The sequence below is a fragment of the Tamandua tetradactyla genome, chromosome 4 (assembly GCF_023851605.1).
Source record: "Tamandua tetradactyla isolate mTamTet1 chromosome 4, mTamTet1.pri, whole genome shotgun sequence".
NCBI classification, from domain to species: domain Eukaryota; kingdom Metazoa; phylum Chordata; class Mammalia; order Pilosa; family Myrmecophagidae; genus Tamandua; species Tamandua tetradactyla.
The window spans coordinates 2803723-2825719 of record NC_135330.1 but is presented as its reverse complement, the minus strand read 5'-3'; the positions used below and the strand labels follow the sequence as shown (position 1 = coordinate 2825719).

Here is a 21997-nt window from a genome sequence, read left to right as displayed (position 1 = left end):
TTCATGTTCGGACCCATAGCCCCCTTGTGAATCTTCGGACTGCCCTTCGCTATCACTGTGTTGAGCAGTACCAGATCCCTCGTGTCTTCCCTGACTTGGTCCGCTTGCTTGTTGTCCATGCCTTGAGCCCGAATGTCTAGAAGTGTCTGGTGAGTGCTCATGGTGGGACTGAGGCTGTCCCCTTGTCGTCGATCTCGACTGTCCCTGGCCAGATCCAGTTTGTTCATGAGAGGCTGCATCCCCGTGATGGGAGCCTGAACGTCTCGCAGTGCCCAGCGAGGGTCCATGACCAGCTTCTTGCCTTGGTCCTTGGTGGGATCCTGAGTGTTGAGCGGCTGTGTCAGGGTGTGTGTGACTGGCATGGTTTCCTTGCTGAGACCCTGAGTGTCTTGAGCTGTGCCTTGACTGGCCTTGGGCAGTTCCATGTTCATGTTCGGACCCATAGCCCCCTTGTGAATCTTCGGACTGCCCTTCGCTATCACTGTGTTGAGCAGTACCAGATCCCTCGTGTCTTCCCTGACTTGGTCCGCTTGCTTGTTGTCCATGCCTTGAGCCCGAATGTCTAGAAGTGTCTGGTGAGTGCTCATGGTTGTACTGGGGCTGTCCCCTTGTCGTCGATCTCGACTGTCCCTGGCCAAATCCAGTTTGTTCTTCAGAGGCTGCCCTTTTTAAGCAGCGTATTTTCCTCTTCCTTTCCTCATCATCCTCTTCTTCATCTGTTTCTTCTTCTTCCTCATCTTGATTGTTTTCATCATAAATTTCATGCTTTTTTGCCACTCGTTTTGTATTTTCTCTGTTCGCAGACTCATAATATACTTGAGCCAACTTGAATATCATCCAAAAAAACTCCGTAAAGTCCACTTTCTTGTTGTGGTCTATGTCCAGTATGTGCATGAAGATATCAGCAGTGTCCGGGTCATCTGGATTCTGTGGAGAGGGAATACACAGAGTGAGATCTTCTCAGAGTGATCCACATGCTCATCGTGTTAATTCGTAGGAAAAGTTCCCCTTGTGTGCCTTTCAATTCTTGTGTTAGAAAAGTGTAAGCCTGTTAGGTAAATGTATTGTTTGTTTTTAGTCTTAAGAACCTATGTTGATGACCCCATTCTTATATGTCCTGCAAAAAATCAGTCCTTCTAAATGGATAGTAGAGTATCAGAAGATTATTTGTAGGGCAAGTGCTTCTTTTTGTTGATTCTAAATCTGCATTTTTGAATTCACGATTGAACTCTGTTTTAGATAATCTTTTTCCTGTATCTTGAGAAAAATAGTTGGGAGTAATATCTAATTTATATTAATTTTTTTGGCATTATTTACCTTCTTTTTCTACCACATGGGAAATTTTCTTTGTGCATTGCTGAAATTATTTGCATACAAGCAGATTGAAACAGTTTCTACCTGTTTGGAAAGAAGTCTAAATCTGTTCGTAATTCAAAAAACATCTTTCACCATGTGTTCACAGTAAGCATTCGTCACCTTATTAAGAACAGAAAGGATATAAACTTTGGACATTGCAAGTGATATTTACCTTCAGAATTGGTTGAAACTCTATTTTCAACAGTTCCTTCAGCTCTCTCTTGTTCAGGGTCTCATTGTTGTCATCCTTGCTTGAATAGTCCCGGAAAACTTTAATGATGGCAATGATGCTTTCGAGAATGGTAGACATATTTTGGGAATATGTATTCCTAAGTAGAAGTAAGAAAGATTTAATTTTCTTGTGTCTGTTTTTTCTTGGCTGTATTACTAATTTGTTTGAAATGACACATTTGTAAATCTACCTCTTTTACTTTTAAAATGGAAGTTGACCATTAAAAAATGCCCTCTACCATCTGAATAGTGAAAAATTAACACAGAATTGACAGGATTATTAAGCCTGTCCATTTCATGGCCTTCACCCATTTATAACAGGATTATGGTAAGCTTCTATACCTCAGTGTGTCCTAGTTAAGAACATCCCATATACTGACTGTGTTCATAGAGGAATTTAAGAAAGGCAGCGTGGTCAGATGCAGGAGAATTGCTCAAACCAGTTTGTTAGGAAATAATTCTCTAAAAGCTAATTTCCTAAATGATTTGTTTGTTAAGAGACAGTTGTCTCTGAACACTAATTTACCAAAAGGTTGAGACATCCAAAGTACATTCACTCAGTTTTAAGTTGCATGTATAGAAAAAAATTTTCAGGTGTGTTTTTAATCATAACTAAGATAGTTTTAATTGATTTTGCAGATTACAAAAATTGTTTGTTGACTGTCATTTTACCATTTATGGACTCACACCTAAGTTACTTTCAGTTTATGTCAGTACTGAACAAAGTCTTTAGTAAACATAACCCTAAGTCTAAACAAGTATTTACTGTACAGACAATTGTAATGACTGATTTAGGAGTTGTAAAGCCGGATGAAACTACAATCAGAAATAATAGTATGAAAGGTATGAATGAGGTATTTGCTGTACAGACAATTGTAATGACTGATTTAGGAGTTGTAGAGCCAGATGAAACTACAATCAGAAATAATAGTATGAAAGGTGTGAATGAGGTATTTACTGTACAGACAATTGTAATGACTGATTTAGGAGTTATAAAGCCAGATGAAACTACAATCAGAAATAATAGTATGAAAGGTGTGAATGAGGTATTTGCTGTACAGACAATTGTAATGACTGATTTAGGAGTTGTAAAGCCAGATGAAACTACAATCACAAATAATAGTATGAAAGGTATGAATGAGGTATTTGCTGTACAGACAATTGTAATGACTGATTTAGGAGTTGTAGAGCCAGATGAAACTACAATCAGAAATAATAGTATGAAAGGTGTGAATGAGGTATTTGCTGTACAGACAATTGTAATGACTGATTTAGGAGTTGTAAAGCCAGATGAAACTACAATCAGAAATAATAGTATGAAAGGTGTGAATGAGGTATTTGCTGTACAGACAATTGTAATGACTGATTTAGGAGTTGTAGAGCCAGATGAAACTACAATCAGAAATAATAATATGAAAGGTATGAATGAGGTATTTGGAGATAAAGCATGTGTAGACCTTTGATTGTTTGGTGAAAAAGAATAAATGCTGATTAATTCTTGACATAATTAAGACATATTAGTAGCATTTAATGCAGTTTGCCAAACCTTCCTTCAGAGTCCCTACACTCTCTATTCCTCCTCCAATGTTGTTGGATACTTTCCCTAAAAAGCCTGAAATGGTGATGTGCCCTGCTCTTCACTCATTAGCTTTTTTTCTCTATTTGCACTCTGTGCTGATTTGAAAGGATGTATGTCCCCTAGTAAAGCCATGTTTTTTTCTAAATTCCATTTCATAAAGGCAGAATAATCCTTATTCAATACTGTATGTTTGAAACTGTAATCAGATCATTGCCCTGGAGATGTGATTTAATCAAGAGTGATCGTTAAACTGGATTAGGTGATGACATGTCTCCACCTATTTGGGTGGGTCTTGATAAGTTTCCGGAGTCCTATAAAGTAGGAGACATTTTGGAGAATGAGAGAGATTCTGAGAGAGCAGAGTAGAACTGCACAGACATGAGAAGCAGAGTCCACCAGCCAGTGACCTTAGGAGATGAAAAAGGAAAATGCCTCCTGGGGAACTTCATGAAACAGGAAGCCAGGAGAAGAAGCTAGCAGATGATGCCGTGTTCACCATGTGCCTTTCTAGATGAGAGAGAGACCTTGACTATGTTCACCATATGCCCTTCCCCTTGAGAAAGAAACCCTGAATTTCATCAGCCTTCTTGAACCAAAGTATCTTTCCCTGGAAGCCTTAGATTGGACATTTCTATAGCCTTGCTTTAATTGGGACATTTTCTCAGCCTTAGAACTGTAAACTAGCAACTTATTAAATTCCCCCTTTTAAAAAGTCGTTTTGATTCTGGTATGTTGCATTCCAGCAGCTAGCAAACTAAAACACACTGTCTTGTGGAAAGGTCATCTGGCCCTATAACTTTACGTGCTATCCATATGCTGACAATTCCCAAATTTATACCTCCACCTACAGACTCTCTTCTAAGCTCAAGAAGTGTTATATTTAAATGCCTATTCATTATTTCTACTTGGGTCTAATAGTGATCTTAGCCGCAATGTGTACAAAACTGAAATCTTAATTTCCATCTATTGTTCCCTAACCACTGTCCCCAGCCCCAGTCCTTCTGTAGTTACCTTCTTCTTGTGGCTCCAACCACAAACCTAGAAAACAGTGTTTGTTCTCCTATTGCTCAAATTCCATATGCTTCATTGATTCTACTTTCAAAATATTCTGAAATTGTTCACTGTTTAGTAACTCCCCACTATTGCCTTCTCTAGTAATTAGTTTGGTTAGCACATGAATGTCTGCAGTATCTCCCATGTTAAATAACCCTCCCATGAAGACAGCAGACTGTCCACCACCATGACCCCTTACAGTCCTAATTTACTGCTTTCACTGCAAAGATTATTGGCAGAGTATTCAGGGCTTTCTCTCTTAAAATGCCTACCTTTCTCTTTCTTTTTCAACCACTTCTCTCAGTTTTCTTTCCCTTTACTTTACTAAAATTGCTTTGAGTCAAACCATCTATGATCTCCAAGTTACTGAAAAACAGGTCCAATTCTCCACCACCATCATCTTACTCTCCCTAGTGTTGGTAGGCAATAGTTATACATTCCTTCATTTTCAAAACCTTTTCTTAGGTTTAATGAAATCACATATCCTTGATGTCCCTTGTTCCTGTTGACTGCTCCTTCTCAGTACTCTTTGCCAATCCCTTTCTTTTGATCTGTCTGTTAAGGTTCAAAATCCCCATGGCTGTTTCTTGGACCTTCTTCTCATCATGTGTACATGGCATCCCTAGGGATCTCACTGGATTCCTTGATTTAAGATGGCATGTGTCTTGACTTCCAAATTTATTCTTCCAGGCTTGATTTTACCCTTGAGTTGGAGACCCATTCATTCACTCAAAAAGACTATTGTACACCTGCTACAGTGCTGCGCCCTTGTTTCTGCTCTGGATACATAGTAGCATGCAAGGTAAAGCCAAATGCCTACACTTATGGAAGCAAGGAACAAATAAATACATGAAACAATTAGATCATTTTAACTGATATATATAACTTAACTAAAAGGTTTGTTTTGATATAGAATTTGATAGGATTTGTGGTACAGTGTATATTTGAACTTAAAATGGAAAAACATGAAGGAACTACTCTGTTGATTATGTGGAGAATTTTTGAAAAAGAATCCACTATTTGAAGGAGCTTGGCATGTTAGGGATATAGGGAGAAGAGGAGCTGTGTTAGCATATTGTTGGTAGGGATGGCATGATGCAACTAAGGTCAGAGAAAAAGACAAGTTTCAGATAATGTTTATCTAACATTTGTAAATTTTTTTTCTACATGGGTGGGAAATCCATAGATGGTTCTTTGGAAGGAGAATTATCCAACTTGATTCAGGTTTTTAAACGTCAGTTTGAACAGTGGCTAATTAGAGTAAAATACTGAGGGCTTTCTAAAACTGATGAAAGATATCAAGTCACAGATTTAAAAAGCATTTTGAACTCTAAGCAGGATAAAGAAAACTACACCTAGACATATGGCAATAAAACTGCTGAACATTTAAGGGTGAGAGGAAATCTTCAAAGCAGTCACAATGTAAAAACACATATTTCCTTCACAAGAGCAAGAATAGAACTGACAGATGAGTTTTCAAATGAAAGAATGGAAGCCAGAAGACAGTGAAATGTCATTTTCTGTTATTGGAGAAAATAAGTTCTATCCTAGAAATTCATGCCCAGTGGAAATATCCATTAAAATTAAAGCTGTAATGAAGATATTTTCAAGCACACAAACACATAGAACCAATCAGCAGTAGATATCCTGTAATGGAAATATATGTATTTTTAAAGACCTCCCAAATTTTCTTGCCGTATCTTGAATGGCATGAGATTTCTCATCTTAGCCTTATTTCATAGGGCTTCTCAGAGACAAATGTACTGTAAGATAGTATTGTGTCAAAAACTAGCTGAAACTTTGTATTATTAACTAGGTATCACTTCAAGGCAGGAGCTTGAGGAAATATAACAGAATATTTGAATAGAGGCAAGGGGTAGAGTCATGAAGAAAAGATCTGGTGCAAGGGGTGTTCCCAGGGAAGACAGGTCTTTATGACAGCCTGATTATTAGGTCTCTGGAGATGATGGTTGAGTTGCAGGAAGGCAAAGTCACTGCCTGAGAATGAAAAGGAGAGCATTGGAAAAAGTGACAAAAGAGCTGGTGATGCAAGTGTTATCCCATTTTTCACAGCTTTGCTTTAGGGCCTCTTATCTCTGGAGGTAGCTGTTCTTTGAGAGAAACATTACTAAGACCCCTTGAGGTCTTATTAAATAAGATGATTTAATAGTCTTATTAAGTAAGTGGAAATATTTAAGAAGGACCCTAGTTGGAAATGCAGAGAGACAGTAATGAATGAAGAGCATGGGAAGGGTTAATGAGTTGGAAAGTCTAAATGGATATACAAATATAATAATGATGATGACTTTTGAGATTTAAGCTAGATAGATTTAAAATACACAAAAATACCAGATAAGGCTGCAGGGGCATGCAGAGTTCAAGTAGTGTAGGACCCTTGAATTCTTTGGGTAGTGGTTAAAGTACTTATTAAAATATAGCCTAACTATTCAAGGAGACATCCTATAATCTTTAAGGTCATCATGCAAAGAATAGTAGAATAATATATAATTTGATAAGCTAATGCGGGGAGAACTGACAGAGAAGTATTTAAAACATCCTAATGGTCAAGAAGAGAAAAAGGGGCAGTGCAATGGCGGCTCAGTGGCAAGAATTATCATCTGCTGAGCTGGAGACCCAGGAACATGCCCATACAAAAGTGAAAAAAATAAAAATAAAAAAATAAAAAAAGAAAGAAGAGAAAAAGAAATGTAGAATAGTTGGAATCATTGGGATCATATGAACCATGTATTTACATGATATTTTAAAACCACATAGTGCAGTGACAATAATGACCATAAGTAGATTAAATACTCTAAGTAAGGCACAAATGTAGCCAGACAGTATTAAAACAAAACAAAACTATGCAAACTCTACACTGCTTACAAGAGACATGAGATCAGATAAATGTTAAATGATAGAGAAATATATATTTTTCAAACAATATAATAGAATAGTTTTTAAGGGAAAAAAGTATTACTGTAGGGGTATATTTCATAAGAATAAAAGGGCAGTTTGCTAGGAGGTTATAAAAAATCTAACTTGATGTGTACCTTATCGCATAGCCTTAAAATGCATAAAACAAAAAGCTGCTGGATGTAGAAGGAGGAATAGACAAATGAATAAGTATAGCGGGAGTTTTTAACACAGCTCTACCAGTAACTAATATAACAAGCAGATAAAATTTGGAAGGATATAGAAAATTTCTACATGATTCACAAAAACATTAACTAATATATATTGAACACTGTACCTAATAACTGCAGAATATGTGTCTTTAAAAGGCACATGAGTCGTTTAAAATTCACCATGTGTGGGGCATGAAGGAAATGCCAACCATTGTAAAAGATTGAAATCTTTTATTTTCTAGCACAGTGGAATTAAGTGCAGTGTACTAATAGAGAGATAACTCGTAAATTCCCCCCTGCTTGAAAACTAAGCTGTGACTTTAAAATAACCAAATGGGTGAAAGCATAAGTCACAGTGGAAATTAGAAAATAGCTTTAACTAAGTGGAAATATGAAATAGCAAATCTTGTGGGGCGTATGAAATCCATGCCTAATGGGAAGTTTATAGCTTAAATGTATATGTTAAAAAAGAAGAAAGACTGAAAAATCAATAACCTAAGCAGTCCTGTCAAGAAGTTTGAGTAAAAACTAGAGATTAAGGCCAAAGACAGTAGAATGAAGGAAATCATAAAAACTGAGCTGAAATTAATGAACTGGATGACAAATATAAAGGCTTTACAAAGCCAAATTTGCTTTTTGAATAATCTAATAAAATTAGTAAACCCTCATATTAATCAAGGGGAAAAAACACAAAGGCTTAGATAACCAATATTGGGTAGTAAAAGGTGACATCACTCTAGATTGTATAGATAGTAGGAAGATAAGAACATATTAAGAAAAAAATGTCAATTTGAAAATTTATATAAGATAGCCTCATTTCTAGAAAAACAGTACAAACTAGAAGTGAGCCAATAGGAAATAGAAAAGCTAAATAACCATATAGTTACTAAAGAAATTGCATCTTTAAACATTTCCAGAGGGGGAGAAAGGGCAGGTTAGGTGACTCTCATGGTAAATTCTATCCAATGTGTGAGAAAGAAATAACCCTAATGCCACCAGCTTGTCTCCGGGAGCTGGAGAGGGAACATTCATTTTATGGATCCAGCATAATCTTGCTACCATAACCGTACAAGGGTATGACATGAAACAGACTTTTCAGGAGAATTTCTCTCATGAATATAGATATGAAATTCTCAATCTGGACCCAGTGTCCTAAAAAAGAAAATATATCATGCCTATGTGGGGTTTATTCCAGAACTTCAAGTTTGGTTTACCATTTGAAAATCAAACAATTTGCTACTTAAACAGGATAAAGGAGAAAAATCCCATGAACTTCTCAATAGATACAAAAGAAAAAAGAAATTTGAGAAAATCCTACATTAGTTCATGATTTATAAATAAAAGATATGAATGACATCTATGAAAATGTTCTCGCAAACATTATGCTTCGTGGTGAAATGTTGAAAATATTCACCTGTGAGGCTGGCAATGATGCTAGTACATTTCCTATCATCCTATTCAGCACTGTACTTGCGTTCCTGGTTAGAGTAACAAACTAAGAAAACAATTGAGAATACTTGGAAGGGAGTAATAAAACTGTCATTACTCACAGAATGATATGATTTTTGTATCTGGATAATCTGAAAGAACGAACAGCTAAACTATAAGAATGCAAAAACTTAGCAGTTTTGCTGGGTACAAGATCAGGGTAAAAATTCAACTGATTTTCTCTGTAAGAGTAATAATCAGAAAATATAATTAGGAAGCATGCTATATATAAAAGCAAAAAAAAAAAGGAAAGATTGATAATTGAAGTGTATTAAAGGTAAGAACATCTGTTCATTCAAAGACATCATTAAAGTAGAGAAAGGTCTGCTACAGAATTGGAGGGCATAAGCCACACAAAATGACCAATAAAAGGCTCTCTCCTGCACTTAAAGAGAACTCCTATAAATCAATCTGAAAAAAAGACTGACAACCCAATAGAAAAATGGGCAGACAGTACAGGAATTTTACCAAAAAAAAAAAAGATATTCAAATGGCCAGTAAACATACCCAAAGTGCTCAACTTTGTTAATCATCAGGGAAATCCAAATTAAAATTACAGTGTGAGACCACAATACACCCTCCAGAATAATTTGAACACACACACACAACAAGGAAGAGAAACCTGACAGTAGTAAATGTTGAGGATGTGGGAAAACTCAATCTCTCAGACACTGCTGGTGGCACTGACTGTAAAGTGCAGAAGCACTTTGGAAAATGGGTAGATCTAAGACTCAGCAATTAACTCCTGGAAATATTCCCAAGAGGAATGCATACTTATATTTAACCAAACGTCCTGTGCAATAATGTTTATCTTTCATACCTCTCCAAAGGTAAACAACCCAAATGCCCACCAATGGAAAAGGATGAACAAGTTGTGGGATATCTTATAATGTAGAGATGAGATGAGCGTACAGTAGTGCTGGAGAGCGAGAAAAGTGGATGGATTCTGCATGTTGAGTCAGAGTTTCCTGGAATTGTGAGAAACACGTATATGGTGTAGGTGAAAGAAAGTAATCATAGATGACTCCTAAATTTTGGCTGGAAATGGTGAGGAGTTGCTTGTCACTATTTCTAGTATTTCCATTCTCTCGCACATAAAAATGATAATGTATTGATCTGCTTCTATTTTTGTCTTTGTAGAACTCTGCTTTCCATATAGCAGCCCAGAGTGACCTTTTCAAAACACATAACATTATGTTAATCCCCCTGCTTTACACCCTCCAATGACTTCTTACAAATGGAAAATAATGTACAGACTTTCCTTATTATTCCAGTCTGTTTCACACCATCTGGCCCTGTGTGGCTCTCCGACATCGCCATATGCCACTCTTCCTCCTGTTACATATGCTTCTTTGTGTTCTTTGAAGCAAGTTTACTCCTGCTTTAGAGTCTCACCTTTTGCCCTGGGTAGCATCTTTTGTCACTGAGATTTCGACTCAAGAGATAATTTCCCACAGATGTCTTCCTTGGCCATCCAAATCTGAAGTGCTACCTTTCTCCCATCATTCTACTATATCCCTCTTATTTTGTTCATTTTTCTTATTCTCAGAACTTGTCTTATTCATTTGCTTATTGTTTATTGAGTGACTCCCCTCCTAGAAATAGTGATGCCTGGAGAGAGGACAGCCAGCTGTAAGCAGTGACCTAGAAATAGGAGGGGAGTCACTCAGTAAAGTTAGTATTTTTCCTCTTGCATAAACAGAGCCAAAAGCATTGCTTGGGATATAGACGGTTGTTGATACATATTTGTGGAATGAATGAATGCATAGATATTCTATCAATATAGAGGATTGAGTAGGCTCATAGAAAAATAACCTTTTCTGTCATTTTTATTTCTATGCAGCAATAAACTTTTACTAACAGTGACACTAAAAATAAGAAGAGTCAAGCTTCCAATAGCTTTTGGCCTTAGAGAACACATTCAGATATCTACCTTGCTTAACACTGAAGTAGACAAAGTTAGATGTGTTCCCTCGCTCTTACCTTGTTCGCCAGAACAGCAAGTAGAATGCAGCCTGAAGGAGCTTGCTGGGTGCCCAAGTCTGGGACAATAACCCTTTTATAGCAGGGCCCATGCAGGGAAGAGCCACACTCTGTGGAATGGATTGATTCATTTCTAACCAAACCCAGACCCACCCACAGCTCCACCTCTGTTTCTCTATCAACACGTGTTTACTCCCCAATCTCTCACGTACTCATCTGTATTGCATTAGCAAGATCTACATTTCAATGGACATATACCCCATTTATTGGAAAGTTTATGTCAGGGTCCAGTTGGCTACCACAGATTCTTAGTGTGAAGGGACCATACCTTCTACTTTTTTTTATAAATCCTACTTTGAATTGGTAGGTATTGTTAAATATCTTTTGATAAATACAATTCCTTATCCTTGTGTCTAGAAAGGTAGAAAATGCATTTATAAGTATTCAGAATCCAATTTATGGTAAGAAATCCTCACGAGCACTTACTTTATGTTCCTCTCTTTGAATTCCATTTCAGCATACTGGGAGGCCTTGCTGTGATTAGACTGACCCACCCATGGTGATGCCTGAAGAGAGGACAGCCAGCTGTAAGCAGTGACCGCTAGGAGTCAGCACAAGTTTATTAGGCAGGAGTTAATCTAATTTTTATCTTGTTTTCAAGGTTTCACGTTGGGGTATCACAAAAGTTTTTTTTTCCTATTTTTTCTTCATAATCTGTGTGGTTCCCAATTCACTCCTCTAAATATGTGGGAGACTCCATCCCTGACCTCTCTTTTGATTTCCATACTATTATGTCGAACAGACCACATCTCCATTCAGATGGCCTCAGATGTACTGTTCAAAATTGAATTCATTATTATATTCATTCCCAAATGCACTACCCTCTGGCGGGTCTCACATTGGTCACTTACATCTCCATCTAGGGACTGTCTCAAACTTGACAAAATCATTTCTCATTTCTTCTTCCCCTTTTACCCTCTCGTGCATGTCATGCCTATTCTACTCAATTATGCTTTATGCAAGGTCTCCTCTCCATCCCCAGGGCTGCAATTTTAGTTCTGGCCCTCTCCATCTTTCACCTGAGTATTTGTACTCAGGTGTCATAACTAAAGCCCTCTCTACCATAAGGCTGCCAGATTCATCTTCCAATCTTATCATGTCATTATCTGCTTAAAGACCTCTGCTAGCTCCTCCTCACTAGCAGAATAAATTCCAAATTCCTTTGCTTGTCATACAAGTACCTTCAGAAGAGGCAAGAATCTGTGTCTTTCCAGCTGCCTTTCTTGCCACCTGTTTTTTCTGGACAAGTCACTCTAGACTTCTCAACATTCCTTGGATGATCCTTTAATGGCCCATAACTGTTCACAATCTCTACATCCTATCCTCACTACCTAGAGAGCCACTCAACCTTAACTTCTCTTCCCACATCCTTCAAGACCCTCCTGACTCCCCATCTCCTGTATAAAGCCTCACCTGACATCTCTGGTTTGATCACTGCTCTCTTTTGTTCTCTCACACACTCTGAGTTTATTTTGCTTATGTCACTGTATTTCTTTTCGGTTATTTATTTTTGTGTCTATCTCCCCCAGGATGTTGCATTCCTTCTCACCCTGGCATTGATTGGGTCTGAATCAACTTTTGCATCTTTGAGTCTTATAACACTTAACTTTGAAATGAAAGGGGGTGGGTGGCCAAACTTGTTTAGAGTCAATGAGATAGAAACATGCCTATGTTTAAAACTTTTTAATTCCCTCATTCCTCATCTTTATTAGACAATCTCTTCTTTCGCATAACATCAGTTAACATCTAAGAACACCATTTTCTCTTTTCTCCTCAAATTTATTGTCTTCTTAAGATAGTAGTAATTGTGTTTTTGTCTCTCTTGTACCATGTTGTAATAATAGTACTCTATATTATACGCCCTTTATGTGCCAAGTCTGTGCTAAGATTTTGCATGTATTACTTCTGATAATCAGGACAATCTTATGAGGTCATTATTATTATCCCTACTTTAGAGATGACAGAACTGATAGTGATAAGGCACCCACAGCCACCCAGCAAGTTAGTTAGAGAACTAGGATTCAAACCTGGATCATTCTGACCTCAATATCCATGTTATTTTCATCACATCATGGTATAAGTTTCTCTCCTTTTGTGGTTAACATTATTTATATAGATTTTAAACAGGGATTTCTCTCAATGTACCCAAAGTCCTGAAAATCATGCCAGGGGCAGCAGGATGGAGTATATGCGAGGTTTGTAGGGAACGTCCAGAGAGTGGTAAGGCCCGGGCAATGTGGGATCTGACCTTGTGATGGTCAGAAGACCCAAATCTTGCAGATTCATATCAGGATGCAGGGTAGTCTTTGGTGGTCTGTTCCTGAGCTTGTTCATTGACTGTGTTATGATCATGATAGTTTATCAGTAATTTCAATGAAAATGTAGGCATGTGACAAATAGTTCTGGAATTGACTGAGGATCTGAAAAGAATGCCAACGACTGAAATCTGATAAAATGAATCTCAATGAGACAAGTGTAAAATTTTGACATGATATTGTGATATTTAATTTGACATTAAATATCACAAGAACAAGGAAAAGAAGGGTTGTGTAGTAGTGGCAGTGTGGTTTAGCCAAAATGGTAGTACTATTTTAGGATGCATTAAGAGAAGTACAATGACTAGAATACATGTAAAGTTGTGTTTATTGCTCAGATCTTAGGTGACTTGGCATTTGTGAGATTGTTTCTGCAGATTTTCTTGATTTCTGATGACCTCATTTCAAAAGGGATATGGGGACCTTGGTCTGTGTGTTCTGTGGAAAGAAAGCTGGATGACTGGCAAGTTGAGAGGTATGCCGAACTGAGTGAGAAACAGATGGACAGGAGTTCTAATATGTGCATTCAAATTTGCAGGTGGCTCTTGCATAGGAAAGGGTGGATAGAACAAAGATATATTCTGTGAAATTATAGAGAAGTATATTTTGCCTTTGTGTAAGGAAGATCTTTTTAATAGTCAGAATTATTCAAACATGAAATGAACTGTCTTTGCAGGTAGTGAGCTCCCTCTCACTGCATAGAGAATTTTTAACTTTGAATTTTAACCTTGACAAGCAGTTAGTCTAGCCTCCTTCTGTTGTTGTTGTCTATCACCATATCCAATGTTGCATGACTGGTGAGTGTAAAAGTCTGGACCCAAGTTTCTATCTCTTTTCATTGTACTAGATTACACCAATATCTGGGAAATGAGCCTGAGAAAGGGATATGTTGGATCAGGTGGAGGAGTAAGAGGCTGATGCCTGATAAATCCCCTTTCTGAGAGCTATGATTCCATCATTCAAGTAAATTTCTTTACCCATTCAACTTAGCTGAGGTGGCTCTAACTTCAGTTGTAACAAGGACCAGCAATTCCACTTTATGATGTGGGCATGATAGAAGCACTTGACTTTCTGTGCCCCAGCTCCTGCCGACACAGCGTATCCTACTTCCCTACTGGTTTTTCCCCTCAAAGGACTCTTTTTCTCTAAGCCTTTAAAATAACTGACTATGAAATGGTGCACTCTGTGATGTGGGGCTTCTTCTCTATCTCCAGAGAGACCTTATTTTTCATTTCATTGTTATCAGACAATGGAAATCATCCCAGAGGTGTTTTAAGAGTGTTTTATGTAATGCGGCTGTCAGGATTTGTGAAGGAGTGAAGATAACTTCCCCAAAGGCAAACGTTCTTGACAAATCGTAAATGATAGAATTTCAGTTACAATCATTCAGTAGGCTGACCCTCCCTCTTCCTCACCAATAGGCTGGAAAGGCATAATGTTGCTGTATGGCCCCCGTGCTGCAGATGTGGGTCAGGTTGTCACGACTCAAGGGCACAGCACTTTAAGATGTGTGACTGAGGCTGTAGGAGTGAAGGGAAGTTGGAATGTGTGGGTACATTATTTCGTACAGCAGCTGTAGTCATCTCCTGGGAGGTGCTGTTTTGGGGTTGGAATTTCTCCAGGTGAATATTGGGTTCATTGACATAGTTGAAGCCGACGTTCCTGCTTCGCCGTACCACATCGCAGTATTATCTGGCAGGAAGCACCCTCCTTACAGCATGTATTTGCCAGGGCAAGGTAAAGGTATGTCATGAAGAACCCAAGAAAATTTTCCGGTTGTCTCCAGTGCTCTTGGACTCTGCTTTCTTTAGCCTCTTTCTTTAGCTGTGTGTGTGTGTGTGTGTGTGTGTATACTCTGGGTACTGCTGTTATTCTAGGCACTACTGATGCAGAATTCAGTGGGGACATACATATTCACACACACATACATAGACACACCCATTGACAATGTAGATGAGAAGTGCAGTCACAGAGAAAACACTGATAAAGGACAACAAGGGTCTTGAATGGTGGAAATTAATATCCAGGAAGTTCTTATGTCAATCAGATGTTATTTTCCCAAAATTCATGGTGGTTTATTATACCCATCAGACACAGCAGCAGAGACGGCCATGGGGCATGGCAGAACGTGAGTGGAATTGCATCTATGCAGTAAGTGGGTTACATGAAATTTTTCTCTACCAGTTAAGCACAAAAGTAGGAGCAGAAAATGAAATAGAATAATAGAAAAGAACTGTTGACCCCTTGTGGTTAATGCAAATCCCTTAATGACTTAAATTTGGAATGTTTTGAACATAAAAATTATGAGATCTTTAAAGTGGCTGTATAAGCGATGACTAGAATCAGCAATAAAGGCTGGAACCATCACCATGTTGTGTCCAATAGACGCAAACAGCACAAGTTAGTACGAGAATGAAGCAGCATCAGAAAATTGGAAGAAAGAACAAAGAAGCAAGCCAGAACAGAGATTTACAGCCATGTTTAGTCAAAGACTTCACTGATGCTGGCATTCAGGCAGTGTCTAGCATAGTCCAGTAATTACAGGCAAATGTGGAAAATCAGGATGGGCTGTTATCTCAAAAAAGCCCCTAGTCTCCTTTCTCATCTGCTATCTTCATATGTAAGGATATTGTAGATAGATGGAGAGACGATGACAATTAGATATAGATGGATGGATGGAAGGATGGAAGGAAAGAAAGAGAAAAAGAAATAGAAAAGAAAGCAGGATGATGATTGTTAAAATAAATAGATAGATAGATGGATAAGGAAATTCTGGAGGGAACAATTGACCAAAGGAAGTCCAGATGAAGTTTTAGGTCAAGTATTCAGGTGTCATTCATTCATTCAACAAACATTTGCTGTCAGCTGACTTTTCATCAGTCACCATGGTTGTCACAGAGTTACGATTGAAGAGGACAGGCTCCTTCTCCTCAAAGAAATATAAACTAGTGAGGAAAGCAGACATGTAAACAATGTGAGGTGTTTACAAATTACTGTGGAAAAATAGATGAGGAAGCAACTCAATCTGTCTTTGGGAGGTGGAGAGGAGATGATCCTTGAGCTGAGTCTTAAAGAATGCATGTATTCAGTTATGTGAGAAAGAACAGTGGTTGGTGGACCTAAAGGCCAGATGGAAAGGGTGTGAAAGGTATGCTAAGAGATGCGGCTGTTAGCTTGTTTTCAGTGGAAAGACTTTTAAGTAGAAACAGATTTTGCCTTAATCAAAATACCTGTACTGGGAGAATGGCTGGTGGATTGAATTGGATGCAGGAAAGGATACAGTTTGGAATTAATCTAAATTTAAGGATGGAAGAAATAGTGAGGTCTCAAACTGAGACATTGGCTGTAGGACTGGAGGAGAGAACTACTTTATAAGGAGGTCTTGGCACTGGATTCCGAGGCTGAGGGATGGTGCAGAGCAAGAGGCAGTATGTGAGAGTCCTAGCAAGCAGCTGATGTTAGGCAGGTTGGGAGGTGCAAAGCAGATGAAGTGACCTAAAATCGTGGAATTGTAACCCATGACAAACTCTGAAACCTGTTCTACGACTAATTGTTGTGCTGTACTTTGAAATTTATTGCTTTTTCATATATATGTTATTTTTCACAAAAAAGAAAAAAAGAGAAGGAAGAGTATAATAAAGAAGATAGGATTTAATAAATAAATATGACTGCTGAATCAAAATATTGATATTTCTTTTGGTCTCCAGTGTCTTGGAGCAGCTAGAAGAAAAAAATGAAAAATCTTGGAACTATAACCCATACCAAGCTTTAAAATCTGTTGTATAACCACTTGTTAAAAGCACTTGGAAATTTATTGCTTTTTTGTACATGTGTTATTTTTCACAATAAAAACATGTAAAAAGTAAAACACATGTGATACCAGTTCATACCCACCAGCAGGGCTATAATCTAAATGATGGACACCAACAAGTATTAGTAAGGATGTGGAGAAATTGGAACTGTCATGCAATTGCTAGTGAGAATGTGAAATTGTACAGTCGCTGTTAATAACAGTTTGGTGGGTTTTCTGTATTATACATAGAGTTACTATAGGAACTAGTAATTCCACGCTTTTGTATATATCCAAGTGAACAAACATAGTTCACGCAGAGTTGTCCTTGAAAGTCCCTAACAGCATTATTCATTATACCCCAATAGGAAAACCCAAATATCCATCAATGGAGGAATGGATAAACAAGTTAATTCATTGGGTATGCAAATACATTCACTGCATGATCTAACCATGCAATGGAATATTATGCATCCATGTAAAGGAATCAAGTACTGATACATGCTATGCTATGGGTGAATTTTGAAAGCATTATGCTAAGATAAAGAAACTGGACACACACACACACACACACATGAGCAGATGAAGTGGGGTGTGATGGGTATACAGAACTGAATGAGGAGAAGCCAAAATAGGAGATGTTGATGGGCTGGTATTGGGGTGATGTTATTGACATGGTCAGTGGGTAGCTGGCCCCTAGAAACTTTTCTTCAGTGGTAGGATTTAGTACAGGAAGTGTTGTGATCCATACAGTGATCAAAAGCATCACACTCTGAAGAATAAACAGTGTTCCTATTATGAGATACTTAAGGGCAAGGGCCAGGGAGAGGCTTTGCTGTCATAACTGAGAGGGATTAAAACCAGATTAGCAGGACACATGACCTGACACTGATTCCTGAGCGTGGGGCGACTTTCGTCTTAAATCCTTCCTGCTGAATGTTAGTACTTCTCTGGGTGGTGCAGACCTTCAGTTAACCTACTATATCTGAAGACCCCTCTGTCTCTGTGCTCATTTTTTTTTGCAACTTGAATTTTAGCCCTGTTGTAATTTTCCTGATTACCCATCCATCATAACCCACCTACACCCTGAGACTCGGGAGATGTTTGATTGATAATGTCTGTATTGTTAGTGCAGCCCTGGACTCTGGCTGTGCCACACCCTTCTCACCTAAGTGTGGTCAGAGCAGGGGCTCGAGTAGCTTATGCAGCTTAGCTGTGGGTCCAGAAGGTTGTGCAGTCTGGGAACTAGATGGGTCCAGGAACTACTCTGGACTTACACAGGCAATTATTTACAATTTCTTGCCTATAGCAAAAGTTAAAAAAAAAAAAAAAAGAACAAAACCATCCAGGGTTCTAAAGTACCATATGTCCAGAAGAGTCACTGAGACCCAAGGCTCCAAAATCTACACGCGCACCTTTATTACTATGCTAGCGATGCTCTTTCTATTGCCCTCCCAGATTCTCACGCCAGGGGTAGACGGGACCCTTTCCTCACCAGCATTTCAACTCTCTCATTCAGAATTCCCTAAAGTGAGACTTTCTCGGTTTCTTAGCTCATTCATTCCCAGAGGTTTGTCTTATTTCAGCTGTCCACTCGCCACTTGGGACAAACCCCCAGGGTTGAATCAGACAACTGCTGGTGGCACCCCGCAGGGGGTTTAGCAAACCAGTGTGCGAGCCTGGGGCCCAGGCCTTTTGTCTGCGGCTTTTTTTCGGTGTAACTTCCCTGCCCGAGGGCAGTCTTGAGGGGCTGAGGCAGCTTTTGTTCTCAGATTTTGTTTAAGCATTTTAATCCTTTCAGAATCTCCCTTTTGACTTCATTCTAGCACTTTTTCTAATGGAGCCATCAGTTCTCTTGTAAATTATATTCTGGCAGCATTTCACATATATTTATTCTTAAAATAACTCATAGAAAATTATTTGCCTTTCTCTTGACAGTGTGGACTTAGTACTGAAGGAATTGTTTTATTTTCCTCATTGAATTAATGAAGAACATTTTAAAATGTGGTACATGAAATGGCTGAACTCAAATGACCACTGGAGTCATGATATTGGTGTGTTCAGATGCCAGGGTTGGGACTGGTTAAGAGCACAAGCCTTGGGACTGGTTAAGAGCACAAGCCTTGGTGCCTTAACTTGCTTTAACTACTGGCTGTTCCACTTACCAGCTGTTTGAGTGTAAGAAAATTTCTTAACCTCCTTGAGTCCGCTTACTTATATTTAAAGTAAGGCTAATAATACTTACTTGAAATGGTTGTTGAGGATATTAAGTTAATTATATGTCAATTATCTAGCACTTTGCCTGGTATTATTATTGCTGTCCAATAAATAGTAATTATAAGCATTGCATAATTATGGAGTCTTACAGCATTGGTAGCACAATATAAGGCACTCTTGTGAGCATGTTCTTTTCAGAGATGTGTGTTTCCATCTTTTTTCCTAAGGACACTTTTTTTAGGAGATGAAATCTATCCCTGAGATATGGGAGTTATTGAAGGTCCTTTAGAGTGCTGTGTGATCTGCTGGATTCCTTTACTAATTCTAGGAATCAGGAAGAAGTTTTTTTACTCTGTTTTAGGAAAAGAGTAGGTTTAGGGGAATAATAAGGAACGCAAATACTACAAAAACGTGGTTAAAATTCCCCTAGTTACCTTTATGGTTTGCTTCCCCTGTATGTCATTCACAGTCTTCTGGACACAAGCCCCTGTCTTCACTTGTGGATTTACCCACTGCCAACGGGCACTTCATGCGTTTGGGTGGGGATGGGGTCCACCTTTGCGCTAGGGATGAAGCAGGTTGCCTGGCTGTCAGTAGGCGGGGGTCGGTGGTTGTGGGATCTGAGTTGATGAAGTCAAACTGAATCTCAGAACTCTTGTGGGAAATACCAAAAAAGAAACATCACATCCCCTCTTCCTCCACCCCACACTACCACCTGAGATTTGAAACTCAAAGGACAGAGGCTGAGGTGCTGTCACCATCTAGCAACTACATGTCAAATTTGCCACTGAAAATGGAGTCAACCAAGAGTAAAGCAGAGCTGATGACATCCTTTTAGTTTCAGATTGAGTGCTGTATGCTAGATAAACTGTAGGACTTTCCAGTTACATGAACCAATGAATTCCCTTTTGCATTTAATAGAATTTGAGTTTTCTGTTATTTCAAGTAGAAGTAGAACTATTATAAATATTATTTGCTTTCTATGTTCTCTGTGTTTATAATAAATATAAAAATCATAGCAAGATAAGCAGGGATTTGTTAAGGGAAGGGTAGTAGGATAATAGGAGGAGGAGGAGTTAAAAACCCACCTCTCCAAAAAAAGATAAAAATGGAGTTACTACAGCAAACAGATTTAAAATGGAGTCAGGAAGTCTTCAGGAAGTTATTCTTACCCGTCTCAGCCAGATAGTACATATTGTCAAGCTGTGCAAAGCTAAAAGCAAAATTGTTTCTAAGGACATCTGATACCATGAACCAACTACAGAATAAAGAAATCAGTAAACTGTTTAACTTGGAGGACATTTGTAAAACCCTAAATATCCACCAATCATTATTCTTTCCAAACAATTATGGAATTTTCTTATTTTGCTTGGGTTACTACCTGAATCTTTGCTCCCCTAACTGCAATTCTAAGACCCCAAATAAGTGCATTTGCTGCTTTGCAGTTGCCTATAATTTCTTGGATGGCATTTCTGGTGGGAAGAAGTGGGATCCAAAGTGACAGTGACCAACTTCAATGCTGGAGCTGCGGTTGGGTTGGCCCCAGTACCTCCTCCTGGTGGCCTCCCTGACAGCCCCGGATTTCTCTTGGTGAGTCCTCTCAATTCTGGACCAACTTTTAGTTGCAGTTCTTGCTTTTGTTTGGGTGTCTTCTGGTTAAGGGCATTTCGAACTTCGTTCTTTTGGTTACTGGTGGCAGCAGTCCTTTGGGCTGCCCTTTTGGTTTATAGGAATTGCTCCTGTTTGGTGAGTACTCACATATTTAAATTCTCTCCTTTCTGTCTTTCTCTGATATTGTCTGGAAGCCCACCTTCCTGGCATTGCAATGGACCTTTGTCCCGACTGAGGGCAATCACATTATCATGTTGGTGGGCCCGGGCTGGGCACTTAAACACTGAATAGAGCATATGTCACCTTTTAACGTGACTCCATACAATTTCTATGCAACTAGTGACTCCTGGTCATGGGTCAGACAGCCAGAGGACAAGTCATCAGCCAGGTGAAAGAGGAATCTATTGTAAGGCACAATGTGAGACCCCTCAGTAACCCAACCCTAAGATAAATCTTCTCAGGCTTTTCACACTTTAGGATTTCTCTCAATCAGAAACAGTGGCTTCAATTTCCTCAAACAAATTCTAAGTGGAGCACCACAGCAAGCACTCCGTGTGGTTTTATGTATAAGAATTATGGTCCTGCATCATGCTGAAATGTTGATCTTGCTAGATCTGACATACTAAAGATAATCTTCAATTGTGACCACAATGAAACTCTTTTAATATGCCCAAATGAAAGTATTTTCATGTACATTTAGAATCTAGGGGCTTTAAGATCGAACAACCTGAATGGAATACATGTTTTTAATTGGTACTCAGAAGCTTCAAATGCATAACAGGTTTCAAAATTGCCCCTCTTCAAGAAACAAATGCCAAATTAACAATAGAAAGACATATCTGAACACAGAACTAAACTCAAAAAACTTTCTGACACCTCTAAATTTTCTGAGGCTGCCTCAGCTCTTCTTCCATTCCTTGTCCTAATCTTAGGAAGTTGTTTAAAAAACATAAACTTAAATAAAAATCTGCTCCTTTAGATAAACCTATCAGACAAATGAAATGATAGCTCTACATTACAGCCATTCCAAAAGTGTGGGGGGAAAAGTTTAAAAAAAAAGGAATTCCCAATTGCCACTTTTAATGACAATATATTAAAAGATATATTTATTCTCAGTACCTCTGAGAATAAAAATATAAAAACAATAGTTATCTATCTTGCAAGCAACAGGAACATTGGAAATAAGATT

At 38.4% G+C, this 21997-nt stretch overlaps 1 protein-coding gene and 1 long non-coding RNA gene across 2 annotated transcripts in view; one reads left to right on the top strand and one right to left on the bottom strand.

The window, feature by feature from the left end:
- The window catches only part of LOC143679731 (late cornified envelope protein 1E-like), a 281074-nt gene that overhangs the window by 131141 nt on the left and 127936 nt on the right, over positions 1–21997 (top strand). The window lies entirely within an intron of this gene.
- On the bottom strand, positions 702–10862 carry LOC143679732 (uncharacterized). Its single transcript, XR_013173918.1, has 3 exons — positions 10816–10862; positions 1529–1685; positions 702–927 (listed from the first exon to the last, which is right to left on the bottom strand). It is a non-coding gene; the product is annotated as an uncharacterized LOC143679732 (long non-coding RNA).